The sequence below is a fragment of the Euphorbia lathyris genome, chromosome 8 (genome assembly GCF_963576675.1).
Source record: "Euphorbia lathyris chromosome 8, ddEupLath1.1, whole genome shotgun sequence".
Taxonomy (NCBI): domain Eukaryota; kingdom Viridiplantae; phylum Streptophyta; class Magnoliopsida; order Malpighiales; family Euphorbiaceae; genus Euphorbia; species Euphorbia lathyris.
The window spans coordinates 9,018,755-9,034,498 of NC_088917.1; positions in this window are offsets into that span (position 1 = coordinate 9,018,755).

Sequence of the window (15,744 nt, forward strand, 5' to 3'; positions counted from 1 at the left end):
CTCCTTCCTCGCTAACTCAAGCTCCCGATGGAGCCCCTCGTTCTCTGCTTGCGCGCCAACCTTTTTCTTGATTGAGATAGCAAGTTGGTGAGTCTTGTCCAACAAAGTCTCTTTCAGTTTGCGGGCCCAGGGCACAGCCAATTTTAACAGCAGCCCGTGGCGCCGCAGCTCTCCGACATCGCAAGACAATTGCAGCAGCAGCTCGACATTCTTTTTCTTTTCCTCCGCTAGCTGGTCGGACAAACTGGTAACCCGCTTGTAGACACCGAGTCGGAGGACCTGTGATGAAAACCTGTAAACAAGACGGTTGAAGCGGTTGATTCCGGAAGTTTTAAAAAACAAAAATATGTAATAAGAAGGGAAGAGTTAATGTGAGCCGTGGTCATCAAGAGGACGGCTCACGAGTGCTCAACGACGTCGTGCGAGCGCCTAGCGGCAGCCGATGCGTGTTCAACGTCAGTTGGATGCACGTCCGGCAGCGCGAGGTGCACGCTCGACGGCCATTGGGCGCGCAAGCCCAGCATCGCGGAACACGCGCCCGACGGCGTAGGGCGCACGCCCGATGGCTGCCGGGCGTGCGCACTCGACGGCCGCCGGACGAGCGCCCAACAGCGTCGGACGGACGCCCGACGATTGTTGGGCGAACGCCCCACGGTCGTTGGGCGAACGCCCAACATCTGTTGGGCGGCCGCCCAACTATGTTGGGCGTTCGCCCAACAGAAGTTGGGTGTTCGCCCAACCCCCTTTCGGCGACGCCCAATTTTACTTGGGCGTCGCCCAAAGTTGACGGGATCCTTTGCCTATTTAAGACACGGATCCCAAGGTGAAAAGAGGGGGATTTTTGGAGCCTTTCTCACTCTAGACATTTTTAGAGAGAGAAAGTGATTTTTTTGAGAAAAATATTTTTTTTCTCAAAAATTCCGAATTTCCCAAAAGTTAAATTTTTACTAAAAAACCGGAAAATCACGACTCGTGGAATCAACCGACTTCAATTGTCAATACCGAACTTGAGGTATTATCCGAGGACTAGACTCGTTTTATTTTATTTAATTTATTTCCTTTATTTTATTTTGTTTTATGTTATAATTTTATTTATTTATTTATTTATCACGTTTTATTTAATTTTTCGTATTTATTTAGTTTTCGTCTCGTATTAGATAAACGTTCGGTTTTGTTTTTAAATAAAAAACCTCGTTTTGATATCCCAATACGAACCGTGATCCGATTAAAAGGTAGTTCGGGTATTAAAAACGTTGTAATTATAAGTTTTTGAAAAGATATTTCCGAATAACGTTTTAAAATAAAAACGTCGTTTTAGGAAACTCCGTTATAGACTATGATCTATTTTTGGTAGTTCGGAGATCCAAAACGATTGAATTAGACTTAATTTAAAGCTTTTGAACGAATCTGGAAAGTTTTGGAGTGCTGCTGTAATTCTACATTTTCTGTCACTAACAGCAGATTGGCGACGGATTTTCCGTCGGTAATCTGTTGGAAACCAAAAATCACCATTTCTACCCTCCTTTCTCAACTTTTTGACATTTCTACTTGTATATATATGTATATTATTATGTAATATGTTGATAAAAATTATTTTTAAATTCTATAATTATTTATTATGTACAATATAGTTATTTATTTCATGTTGAAATTTAATTCATTTGGATTTAATGCTATAAAGTAGTATATATGTATATATATAGTTTTGGCCTCATTTAAATCATGTTAGTTATCATGTTAGTTATCATTGGGTAAAACTATTTTAGATATTAAATATTACTCTTCTCATTTATGAACTTGGTTCATTATGTTTACATGTTTTTAAGTATGGTAAAAGTGTATTATATTTAGTATATTTTATTTTCATTATTATGTATATACTTAGCTATATTAGGTGATATTCTTTACTTGGTTTTCTAAATTGTATGTATATCATTATTTTTAAATATATGTATATATATGTATATGCTTCTTCCTTATTCTTTTTGGCATTTGGGGACATGGTTTTTAAATTGAGGAATTTTGTGTTAGTTGGTTTATTGATGTAATTATAATAATGTTAAAAGTTAATTAAGTGAAAAGGGAAAAATAAAATCATAAAAAGAGAGTTTAATTTGCTCATTTAAGTTTAAAGTTTTCTAGATATTTTTAAAGTGTAAATAGTGTTTTCTTGACATTTTAAATCGTTTCTTAAAACATCACGTTTTAAAACCTTAGTCCGTTCCAACGACGGACTAAGCGAACCTTGTAATTAAAACCGTTTTCATTATGAATTATAGAGTTTTTGAACTGTTTTCTTAAATGATTTGTACAAAATAAATTGACTTGTATGTCTAACCACGTTTTCTTATTAAAGGCTTTTATCTCAACGTTTTCAAACGCTCGAGTCGTTCCAACGGCGATTCGAGTGAACTTCATTAAACGGGGTTTTTAAACGTACCTAAATCGTTCCAACGGGGATTAAGGTATGAACCATGTGAATAAACTCGTTTTGGGGAAGTGAATTAATATAGAATTAGTATGTAACACGGAGCATAAATCACATTGTAAATAAATCAATTCTCCTTCTTCCCCTCTCTTTCCTATGTATTTTGAACTGACGTAAATGGGTGATTCTTTACTAAAGTGGCTTTTCAATAATATATGCTCAAAACGGTTTTTAAAATGAGAAAGAAAAGGTTTCGAATGAATTTTAAACTTAAAGGAATATACGATTAGTCCGTTATCGCCTAACATGCTAAGTAGGAGGCCGGTGGTTCATAACCGGGCGATGTCGGGCTGCCTAGTAGCCTTTCTCCGGAAAGGAGCTAGCCTTCTCGGCTCATACCTAAGTTTCCCGAACCCTCACCGGTCTCCCGCAAGGGATCGGTGTTCATTTTCCCATTCGTGGGTGGCGACTCTTCCATACTCCGAGCTCCGGTCCTGCCGAGCAGCTTGATTCCACGATTGATTGCTTTCGGCGCCAATCACCGCTTACGTCGCCATGAGGTGTCCACCCCCCGGTCCACCCGGGAGATTAGGCCGCGGCACTTCGTCTAACACCGCTCCTTACGACGAACGAGGACCTCATCGGCATTGACCAACTTCGCCTTCACCAGCTTTAGCTCAGCCACATCGCCTCGCAAACCCTCCTCCATCTCCCGGAACACATTTTCATCATTCACACACATGTCAAAAACGATATTCGCATTCACAATGGCCTACAAGCAAAACAACAGGATAAGTTTCTAGCCTTCAAGAAAATGGCCACGTTAAGAGCAAAACTTACCACACCAAGGGCCGATAAAGTCTCCAACCCCAGATTCGCCTTCGAGACACCATCCATCCGGAATAACTCTCCGGGGACCCTGGCAACCTGGGCCATCACCCGAGGAAGGTTTGACGTCATCATATCGGAGTGCACCGACAACCCCATGATGAACTCACGATACTTTTCCAGTTTAGTGTCCATCCTCTTCACCATCTCTGGGTGGTCGCCAACCCTATCGACCAGGTCTGTCAACAACTCGGCCGCTCCAGCACATGTTCGCTGATAACATTGTGATATTATCCCAAGGATCAAAAGGGATATTCGCCAAGGACCTACCACAAGAGACCCGTGGGCGAACCTATGAGGTGAATCTGTATGAACCCTCGATTCGCCATTAGAAACAGCTGGGCCGCCCCGGCAGTAAAGGCCATTAATAAGCTATCAATTAGCTAACCGTCAGCTTAAAGGTAACCAGTAACCGCCGGCTTAAAGGTAACCAGTAACCGCCATTAATGGGACATTAATGGAGACTTTCTAGTTACTGCAAGTTACAACTTCATGACTATATATATAGCCTATACATCAGGCTATCAAGGTACACATTCACTTGCCCTTTGTCAATTCAGTTTGCTCTTTTGTTCTACCTTACTGACTTTGGCATCGGAGCTTCCCCCCGTCGAACCCAACGACGCCCCCTACAGAGACGGAATCTAATCGGAAATTCTCCATGAGTTATCAATTGGTGCGGTGAGCGTGGATCTCTAACAATCAAAAGATCACAAAATCTTGATTGTATAGAGTTTCACAAAGAACAAAACAATGGAGTCAACAGAATAGAAATCACAATCTCAAACTTTGGCTCAATCAGTACAACAAATCTATCCAAAGATACAGTTCTCCATATATTGGTGGGAAAGAGTTTTCTACATTAAATCTAAAATTTTATGATGAAAAAGACAAGTTTCCTCCCCTTTCTTATTTCATTTTTAATTAAAGAAAATTGAGATCCCTCACTCTTATAAAGTGCTATGAATATCATTACATGTTATTATGATAAATCTAATAAACTGTGAAAGATGAAGTCATAGACACAAATCTTTCATTAAATCTTGCATGCTTACTATGCCCTCATATTTTTATGCATGACAAGTGTAATATGATATTATCATTGAATTAGTACAAACGCATGTATAAGACCCGTAATCTTGGGATTTAAAAAAAAAATCATCCATTCAATGTGATTTTGTCATTTGATATTAAATATCATAAAATGGCTCATGTAATTACAAATGATTTAGATCTGGTCGGTCTTTTGGAGGAACATGCATATAACTATTAGAAGAAATTACAAAAAAAAATCATATTTGGTTTTTCCTTGTACAATTCACCATCTATATATGGCTTTTCTCCTATATAGTACTTTTAATATCAGAAATTCATATTTTTTAATATTGTTTTGTCAAACAGTTATTTCATTCCCTTTTTTACAAGGATGTGTCTATTCATATAGAAACTGTTTATTTGACATTGTTAGAATTTCTGTTACCAACACAAGAGACTTGAAAATATTGAGTCTATTTGTGATTATCCTGTAATTGTCCCTAACTATTAAGGCCATTATGGGCTGATGAATTACCAAATTGGATAAACAAAACTTTCATGTCCTAAGCTAGCTACAAAATAGTGCAAGTGTCGGTTTCGAATCAGAACATTAATTTATGCAAAGTTCTTAGGTTATACATGAGAGTTTCTTAGAGATTGTTTGGATGATGGCATATGAAGGTATGTGAGGATAAATTTTGGGTAATTTTCCATACACCCCAAATTGGAGGATAATCATGGTACATGTATTTTTCTTCCAAAATTACCCTTTCTCTTTTATTTTATTCGTACAAATGAAATGATATAAGAGTAATTTTATATATAACTACTAAATCATCACTTACCTTTCTTTAATTACACCTCATTCAAATGAGGCTTTAATGATCTCTGAATGCCATTAATGTATGGATGCACAATATTAATTGCAAGTAAATAGCAACTATGTAAGATATCTTACCCAATATAGAATGTCATAACTTTTATGACGTTTAAAATAAATATGCTATCTCGGATATTAATGCGCATTGAAATACAAAAGGTCATTATTCTTAAACCATTCTCATTATAGTTACCTATTAAGAATTCATTATGATATTCATGTGCAGTAGCAATCTTTATGGTTATGACCATTATACGTGATATTATTATTAAAACAAGCATGATTAAAATTCTATTATGAATTTGTTTGACATATAATATTTCGGTTTTATCCTTTGACTAAGTTCATTCTAGAGGCAGTGACCAACGTGAAGGAATTATTAAGTTGATTCCAAGATGAACTAAAAATTCCATAAAGAGAATTGCATCATACATGATATTTGCCAACAAGGCCAATGCAAACATTCTTTTGCTATGAAGTATGTTCCATGGATCAAGCCATTGATCTCCAAGGTAAGTGAATATAGCTTTTATGCCTTACCACAATCTTTTAATAATGGACAGAGTGCCCCACTTCTGGAGTTCTTTCAGTGCTAACCCACAGGTATAAGGGAATTGCTAATACTACAACCAGTGCAAACATTAGCATGAAAAATAAAGCTCAATCCAAAGAAGTGTATATGCAGAGTCACTTCAGAAAAATTCCTTGACTATGTCATTGGCCAAAAAGGAGTTAGAGCAAATCTAGATAAAATAAAAGCCTTGCGAGGAAAAAGGTGAAAAGAGCGCCTAAATAAAAGCCATGCGAGGAAAAAGGTGAAAAGAGCGCCTAAATGAAAACCCCACAATGGGTGAGAACAATGCAGAAAGGTACGCCATCAAGTTAACATGAATTCGCCATTCACAGCACGGATCCTGGGGTACGAAGCGGACAGAATGTTTAAGGCTTCCAACTTGCCACAATATAAAAGAAAAGATTAAATATAAGCGGGACATTACATATCCTGAACCCAAAGGAGGGGAGCATGTAACCGTTGGAAGAAACGCCAAAGCGTACTACAGGTTGGCCACCACACTGGTTGGCCACCACACTGAAGCTTGCTGGGAGCTGGCAAACTAGATAGCTTTGTCCAGAATAACAAATAACAAGATGACAAACAGAAGACAGGTCCCAAAAATAAATTCAAAAGTGTCATTAATGTCATAGCAGATGGACCAGTGTATCAGCCACCCGTGGAAAAAGCAAAAATATCCGCTCTGGATAAAACATCCCTCCATTGCTCCTTCTCCTTTTGCAAAAACAGGTCCAGTAATCTCTTCACATGCAGATGCATTGGTAGTAACAATGGCGATTCAAGGATGGGAGATAAAATAAAGCGAGTAAAGACACGGGCAGTTCTCGCAATGTCATCACCAAAGGTGCATTCGCCAAACTAAAGGTTGATCCGATCCAAATAGAAACAACCATTGTTAACATCATTGGAGTGACGGGTCACACTATCCATACCAAGGGCCAGAGGTTGCAGCCCTAATTTCCATCCGTCATCTGACAATGTACATTCCCACCAGCAAAGGAAGAGTAATGATTAGCGGGAACCAAAAGGTGGCTAAAGATACTTATACTCGGCATCACTATCAATCCGCCCACAATCCAAAGAGGACGAAGGTGAGAAATATTAACTTGTCACTACAGCTTTGGGCGACATAGAAACGCTCCTTATTGCTGATGGAAAGCGGGTGCGGATCGCCAAAGGATTAAAACTTGAGATCAAAGAGGATGTTAAAAAAGTTCTCATTGAGTCTGAAAGCGTATTTACATAGGAGAATGAGATCCCCACAGGAGTAAGCCCAGATGTGATTACTCATAAGTTAAAAATCATTGAGGATGCGGTTCTAGTTGCTCAGAAAAGATGGAACCATGGGCCTAAAAATCAGTATTTTTACATATTCTTATATGTGCATTAAACTGTTATAGTATCCTATATTTTATAATTTATTCTTTCTCGCCATACTTCTTATATTCATTTGCCTAGCTTTTAGTGCTGATATACGCCCAGTGGCTGGCAAATCATAAGTTCCACAGGTGGATCAATTACCTCAAAGATAGGACAATTGATCCCATCACGGGCGGATCCCCTTTCCATAAAGATAAGAAGCACAGACCCTCAGGAGCTTTCAAATGAGCTCAACTCTCTCCTCAAAGACAGGAAAAGGATTGACCACCATCAAAATCGGGTTAGAATCGTCTCAAACATGAGATCATTACACCCTCAACTTTCTCCTCAAAGATATGAGAACATTCTCATGGGCGAATCCATCTTTAGATGATCACCATTCGAGAAAGAGTTAAAACATTCCTTGGACGCAAGGACTTTACACTCTCTCACTCCCTTCCCAAAGAAGGGTTCACAAGTCCTACGGGCGGATCGCTTCACCTCAAAAAGGTAGCAAGTTGATCCCCTAGGCAGCTTTACTTCCTCTAGAAAGAATAGAACAGCTTCTAACCTTCACAAAGGTTCACACATTGGGGTACGGCTGGCCACCTACCCTAAAAAATCGGAGAAATCCTAAACTAGATTCTAAAAAGTTACTTGCTGAAAGATATAATGCATTAGTAAAAATAGTTCTGGAAAGAAAAGGGTTCATCTCCAAATAATGAAGCCTCGTCTTCATCCAAGTAATGAAGCCTCGTCTTCATCCAAGTAATGAAGCCCCGTCTTCATCTCCAAACAATGAAGCCTCGTCTTCATCTAAGTAATGAAGCTTCGTCTTCATCTCCAAATAATGAAGCCTCGTCTTCATCCAAGTAATGAAGCCCCGTCTTCATCTCCAAATAATGAAGCCTCATCTTCATCCAAGTAATGAAGCCCCGTCTTCATCTCCAAACAATGAAGCCTCGTCTTCATCTAAGTAATGAAGCTTCGTCTTCATCTCCAAATAATGAAGCCTCGTCTTCATCTCCAAATAATGAAGCCTCGTCTTCATCTCCAAATAATGAAGCCTCGTCTTCATCCAAGTAATGAAGCCTCATCTTCATCTCCAAACAATGAAGCATCGTCTTCATCAAAGTAATGAATTCACATCTTCATCATAGAAATAACGAAGTCTCGCCTTCACAAATGCAAAGTAAAAACACTTTGTTAAATGAGTAAAGGCTAAAAGGCAAGTGCCTAGAGTGCCAAAACCCTCCACAAAATGCACAAAAGTCCCTAAATGGCTGATCATTCTTACTGATCCCTAAGGGCGGGTCATTCTCCTCAATATGGCAGAACTAGAGAAAAGAAGTCCCTAAGGCGAATCATAATCCTATGCAGTAGGAACAAATGGTCCCATAAAGGGCGGGTTATTCCCTTTCTAAAGGAAATATAACTCTCAAGAAGCCCCTAGAGGATAACAATGGATACGGTTGGCCACCTATCCACAAGGAATCAAAAGCCCCTAAAAGTGCATCATATCCATATATGATCCCACATAGGGCGGATCTTGTTCATAAGATCCCGCATAAGGAAGCCCCAAAAGGCGCATCATTTCCATATATGATCCCCCATCTAGGGCGGGTCCACTTTCCTCCAAGATAGAAAAATAAAACACGGCGGATCAAGCCCTGATCACCGCCAGGATTAAAACATTTCTCAGATGTGAGATCTTTACATCCTTCAAAACTTGTCTCAAAAAGAGGAGTTTTCTATACCTATGGCAGATTGATCCATCTCAAAGATAGGAAGCAGATCAAACGCTTACGGTATCTTGATTCCCTCAAAAGGAATACCAAGCATACAAACCTTCACCAAGGTTCAAGCCTTCACAAAGGTTCAAGCCTTCACAAAGGTTCAAACCTTCATAAAAGGTTCACATTCTTAGATACGCCTTCTGGAGGAGCTTCATTCTCCTTAGTCGAGGTTACCATAGCAAGGACCGTGCTGTCAATCACAGTAGTATCAGCTTTGTCACTCGCCTCCTTAGACACATCATCAAAATCTCCTGATTCAATGTGATAAAAGCACGCCTGGGAGATCAAACGCCCTAAAGGGCATTCTCGGCATTTTAGGGGGGCTTCTGATAACATTGTGATATTATCCCAAGGATCAAAAGGGATATTCACCAAGGACCTACCACAAGAGACCCGTGGGCGAACCTATGAGGCGAATCTCCATGAACCCTCGATTCGCCATTAGAAACAGCTGGGCTGCCCCCGCAGTAAAGGCCATTAATAAGCTATCAATTAGCTAACCGCCAGCTTAAAGGTAACCAGTAACCGCTAGCTTAAAGGTAACCAGTAACCGACATTAATGGGATATTAATGGAGACTTTCTAGTTACTGCAAGTTACAACTTCATGACTATATATATAACCTATACATCAGGCTATCAAGGTACACATTCACTTACCCTTTGTCAATTCAGTTTGCTCTTTTGATCTTCCTTACTGAATTTGGCATCGGAGCTTCCCCCCGTCGAACCCAACGACGCCCCCACGGAGACGGAATCTAATCGGAAATTGTCCATGAGTTATCATTCGCTTAAAACCCCTCACTCTCCTCACCTACTACAGCAATATTCACAACTATAGCTTCCAATTCCACTAGCTTACCAGCAGAAAACTTGTACCCTTTCTTCCACTTCTCAAAATCCGACTGTACCCATCCCTTTAGCTGCACCATCCGCCAGTGATTCCAAATATAGTATCAAAAAGTGAGAAAGTGCCCAACGAGCTCATCCATGTCTTTCTTCTAACCCTCTCCCAACGATAAGTTTTTCAAGTATTTCACCAACTGAGCCTCGGAAGCCAACATCTACCGCGACTTTAACCATCGACCAGAATCCATAGGGTCACCATTCCATTCAACTCGGAAAGGGAAATCACCATCCAATTTTCGCACAAGAAAGAACCGATGCCTAAACTCGCTGACTTTGTCTTTGAGCCCCCTGAGGACTTTAAATTTTTGATGCGAGAATGTAACGTGTTGCAATCTCGGCCCCTGATTCGACCGGAAGAACTAGCAAAACACAAGACCCGTCGCTCTGAATCCTGCCGACCGACATAATGAGTAGAAGGTGACCATCATCCGCCATCCGTTCGGATGGATCTGACCAGGACAAAGGTCATATTCCTTCAGAACTTCCATAAAGAACGGAAGGAGGGGAAGCTGCATGCCCGACTCAAACTGCTCTTCATAAACTATCAGCTTGTTCGCCCCCCCCCCCCCAACATGATAAGTGATAAGTGTCCAAAATGGCAAGTTTATTATGCTCTTATTGTGAATATTCCACCCTTATTTGTGTCATTTTGGGACCCTTTTACTTGTTTTATTACATAAGTACTTTCGGGGATCAGATTGGAGAAAAGAAGGCTTGGAAGGCTGTTTTGGATCTTTTTCACTCGAAGTCCAACTTTGCGGACGCAACTGGCTTAGTCTTGCCCAAGACTAAGAGGGTCGACTTATTCAAAACCGCCAAGTCAGCAGAATCGGAAACCAACTTATCTCTGCAGTCTCAACACCATATTTTGAACGAAAGGAATCCATGAAATCAAGGGAGAAGTTCAGAAGATTAGGGATTTTTGAATTAACATTATAAAAGGAATCCACCATTGTTGTTGGGGGATACTTTGGCTTGACAATTTTTACTTTCGTTATTAGGGCTTTAGGAGTTTTTAGGACATTTTCTTATTGCTCTTTTGGTTCATCATTTTTACCTTTGTAAGCTATCATAGTCGATTCATGGCTATGAGTAGCTAATTTCCTCATTCGATTAAGGGATTAATCAAAGGCTACCGTTATTTCCAATTGTGAGATCGTTGTCCTTAATTTCAGTCATCTAATTTAGTTGATCTGTTTACACTTTTATCAATCTATAAAATCAGACCTTCAATGGAAGTTTAGGCTGTAGTTCAGCCGGGCTTCACCCTTTTCATTCATTGAAACAACATTGGGTAATAGGATTCGTAATCATCTGAAATCCTAACAATAATCAAGCGTATGAATGTGTAATTTGGTTTGAATCGGAATCGCTAAGAATCTGGTTAACTTAGATTGGGTCCTTCTTACCCCTAATGCTTTTGACAGATTAAATTCTAAGCGCTAAGCTAGAACTGTCTGTCGAATAGGAGCTTATCTTTAGGCGCTCTAGGATTAGCTTTACAACTAAGGAAGGATTAGGTCGGGAATGAGTAAGGAACGACTATAACCAATCCAGATCACGACAACTAAGATGTTTTCTCACTTTCAGTGATCAGTAGGAAATAATTGATATGCCTGCAGATATCCCTTGATCGGAGTTTTCTCATATCGGTACAAGATTTAATTTCCATTTAATTTCACAGAAATTCATTCAAAGATTACTACCAACCAATCAATTCCCCCCCCCCCAATTTACATTTAATAGATTTAGTTATAATACGAAAAATAATCGGTATTAATCCTTAGGGTACGATCTTTGCTTACCATTTCTACAAATTAGTAGTTGGTTCATAAAAATTATTTATTTGGTGGATTCGACACTCATCAATAAGCAATGTCATTCTTATCCAAAGCCACCAGTTCATACGGCTGCCCTATCTGATATGCCACAGAGATCGAGGCCAAGTCTGCAGAAACGATTATACTATGAGCGTCCTCGACAGAAAATGACTCGGGTCTCGTCGGGCCCTCCGCCCGCTCGAAACGCTTACCATCGGTGCCGCCGCACCCGACTACCTCGTCCATACTTTAGACCTTATTTCTTCGTACAAAGTGCCCAAGTGACGTGTCAGTGTTATCAAGTTATCCGGCACAGTCACCACAACCTCCAGCACACCATGCCGAACGCCACCAACAGGTCTCTCCGAACTCGGGGCTGCCCTAACCGCAACTGCCTTTTTCTTCCTCGCTTTTACAGTATGAGAGCTACTTTCCCCTTCTGACTCGGTCTTCTTCCTCTGTTTCGAAGAACGGGTACGAGACGCGTCACGAAGAGTAAAGTCACCCGGAGTAACAGGCGGCAAACGTCTAAAGGCTCCCCGGGAAGAACCCTCTGACATACTCCCTCTCCCCAAAGAAAACAGAAAAGCAAAGGAAAAGCAGGAAAAGCAAGGTTCAACTAACCTCCAACAAAGGCAGAACAGGACACGGCTAGAAGCAAGCTCCACCGGACGATTGAGAGACGTTGTGATACCGAACACCTCCTAATTCGCAACAAACGACCTCCGGAGTACAACAAGCAGATTCTTTGCTTCATAAAATTCCAAGATACGAGAAATCCCCAAATGAAAATCGCAAGCAAAAGAAAAAGGAAAGTCTTTTCTCCACTATTTATAGATACAACATAAAGTGGCATGCGCCGGCAAAACACCTTTTCCAATGCATATGTCGACGGGCAGGGTGTTGAACTAAAAGGCACAAAGAACTAAAAGGCCCAAGCCCAATACGGAAGCCAAGGCCCAAAGTCAAACAACTCAGTACAACTCGGCCCGCGTTTCTAAAACGCTGTCGCTTTGGATTAAACGCAACTCATCAAGAGAAGGATCTAGAAGACCTTCGGGAACAACTTCAAGATGAAGCTGCTGAGTAGTCTCGACAAAGCGTACAAGACAGCAGCTGGCATATGAAAACTTCCAGACAAAGTATTTCTACTTTGGGTAAAGTTCAGATGACACAGTATGCTGTCTAGTTGAATTTACCATAAAAGGGGAGACAGTCTGCTGAGCTGACCGAGGACAGAAGATACGTGAATCTGATTGGCCGAGAGCTCTGAGCAAGTCAGGATGACAATGACATGTAGCCGTTTTCCTCCAACGGTTATTTCGAAATTCGGAATGACCGATGCCCAGACGTCTCTATAAATAGAGCCATCAGAAGCTTCACTCAACACAGAACTTGATCAAGCAGTTATGCTGACCAAATTTCTACACAAGTTCTGCAAGCAAGAAGCAAAGCAAATCTTACACTACAATTCATACATTTGTGTAAAAGTCTAGAGTGATTATTTTAATCGTCTAAAGTGTCTTAGCAAATCTTTGTATAGGACAAAACACTTATCATTTCTAGAGATAGAAAGGAGAGGCTGAGTACTCGGTTATAGTACTCAGCAAGAGATTAGGATTGAGTAGAGGTATAGAGGAAGGTACTCTTGTTATACTCAGTTGCTAAGATTGTAAAGGGTTTGAGGCTCTACCTTTAAAGAGCTCAGTAGAGGATTCGAAATCTCGGAACGTGTTCCGGGGACAGGACGTAGGCTTAGAAGAAGCCGAACCTGGATAAATCTGCTGAGTAAAGTATTTCTTACCTTTAACTCCTTATATATATTGCTTGCTTAAAAACAAACAAAAAACTGACCAAGTAAAGCGGTCAAGTTGAGTTGTGCGCGTTAAACATCTGAGCTCAGGAATAGACTCTAAGTGCTATCTCCTGACTCAAGCTAAGAAACTGACCTAGTCACCAGTTGACTAAGCCAGTATCTTGTTGTTTACTCAGCGCCGCTGTTAAAACATTTTTCCTTAGAAAAAGGAGTCTGCCCTAATTGCGAAAAAGTTTAAATAGTTCCTAACCCCCCTCCCCTTGGAACTATACTTGCAACCTTATAAGGGACCAACAGAGACCATCCGGGTAACCCCACCTCTACTCGAATATTTCCTTTATGAATCCCCTTTGAATATCTAACTATCTTAATCGTCGGAGTGTTCGCAGGGACCGCTCCCCGCACAGGGACGATTACCAGGAGCTATGGGAATCCGCCAAGGCTATCTGAATCATTATAGTGCACTTCCTAATTAAAAGCTAAACAACTATAATTAGCAATGGGCTTGACTCTTCAACAAGAGTAAAGTAAATTACACCCATGATCATTAAATTTTACGTATTTTCACGGCATGACCATTAAACTTTAAAACATGTATAATATAAAAGTAACTCAACTTTACATTTCTGACGTTATGGTCATTAAACTTTTAATAAACGCTTCAAAATGACCGTTGACGGCCTTAAAACAAAAAAATTCAATTGATGATATTTTAGGCAACTTTAGTTCTTCAATTTTTTTGTTTTGGGGTCATTTAGGTATTATTTAGTTATGAGAGAGAACGTGAAATTTTAGAGAGAGAAAGATCTAAAAATGCTGATTTTGGAAAATAAAAAATGTGGTTTCATGGTAAATTTTGGTATAAACAACTTTAATTCTTGAACATTTTTATTTTGAGGTCGCCAACAATCATTTTGATGCGTTGATTGAAGTTTAATGGACATAATGTTAGAAATTGTAAAGTTGAGTGACTTTTTTTAGGATATGGACTAGGGTGACAACAGAGCGAGTTCCTCAAAACCTGCAAGAATATGAATTGACGAAGGCGGTAATTCACCGAATATTAAGGAATAGAGATGGGTGGGGTGAGGAACATTTAGGGATGGCAATGGGTAGGGTACCCGTGTGTATTGCTAATCTCAAACCCTTACCCTTTTATTTTTTAATTATCTGTACCCGTCCCATTACCCTAACGGGTATACTTTTTGCATCCCATACCCTTTCCATTTAATTCACGGGGTACCCTTACCCGTTAAGAATTAATAAATAAAATAAAAAATATTACAAATTTAACATAGTATAAATTTAATAAATCATCAATCTAAAAATTGAACAAATTGAACTTTAATCAATAAGAATAAAATAATTTAGTGGTATCGTTCAATGGTTGAAAAATATAAGTTTGGGGTTCAAATATCACATCTACGTCTAAAAAATGATAATATTTCTTAATATATAAAAACGTTATAACGAGTACCGGGTACCCTAGGGGGTATTCCCATACCCGTCCCATTACCCTAACGGGTAATGATTTTGATCTTATACCCGTCCCATACCCTTTTATACAGGGTACGGGTAGTCCCATAAGGATCGGATAGTGTCGGGTACCCGCGGGTATAGTACCTGTTGCCATCCCTAGGAACATTTTTGCTCCCATGCCAAATTTGGGATGGGACGAAATCATAGGAATCTTTGCTCCGTCCCCAAAAATTCTATATAAAATTATTGGTATTTAGGGTCCGTTTGCTTAAGTTGTTCCTATTTACTGTTTGTTATTGATGTTAGTTGTTTGTTATTTGATGTTGTTAATAAGTAGTAGATATTAGTTGTTGTTGTTTTGCAAAAAGCAGTTGTTTCGAAATTTTACCAAACACTTTCTATCTTCTATTTAGTATTTGAAGATAAAAAGTAGTTCCGAAAAACAAAACAAAACAAAACGGACACTTAGTTAGTAATTTACATATGTACTGTATAATTTTTGTCATATTTTATATTTTGATGTACAACCTTTAATTTTGTATATAAAGATGCACAACCTTTTGGTGACCTCCCACTAAAGTGTATAACTGGGGATTGTGACCGGTCAACGTGAAATCAGCGTGCCACATCAGCAATTTGATCTCCATAAAAGTCAAAAGATGACCGATCAGCGCGCTACGTCAGCAATTTGGACTTTTATGGAGGTCAAATTGCTGATGTGGCGCGTTGACCAGTCACAACTACCGGTTGTACACTTTAGTG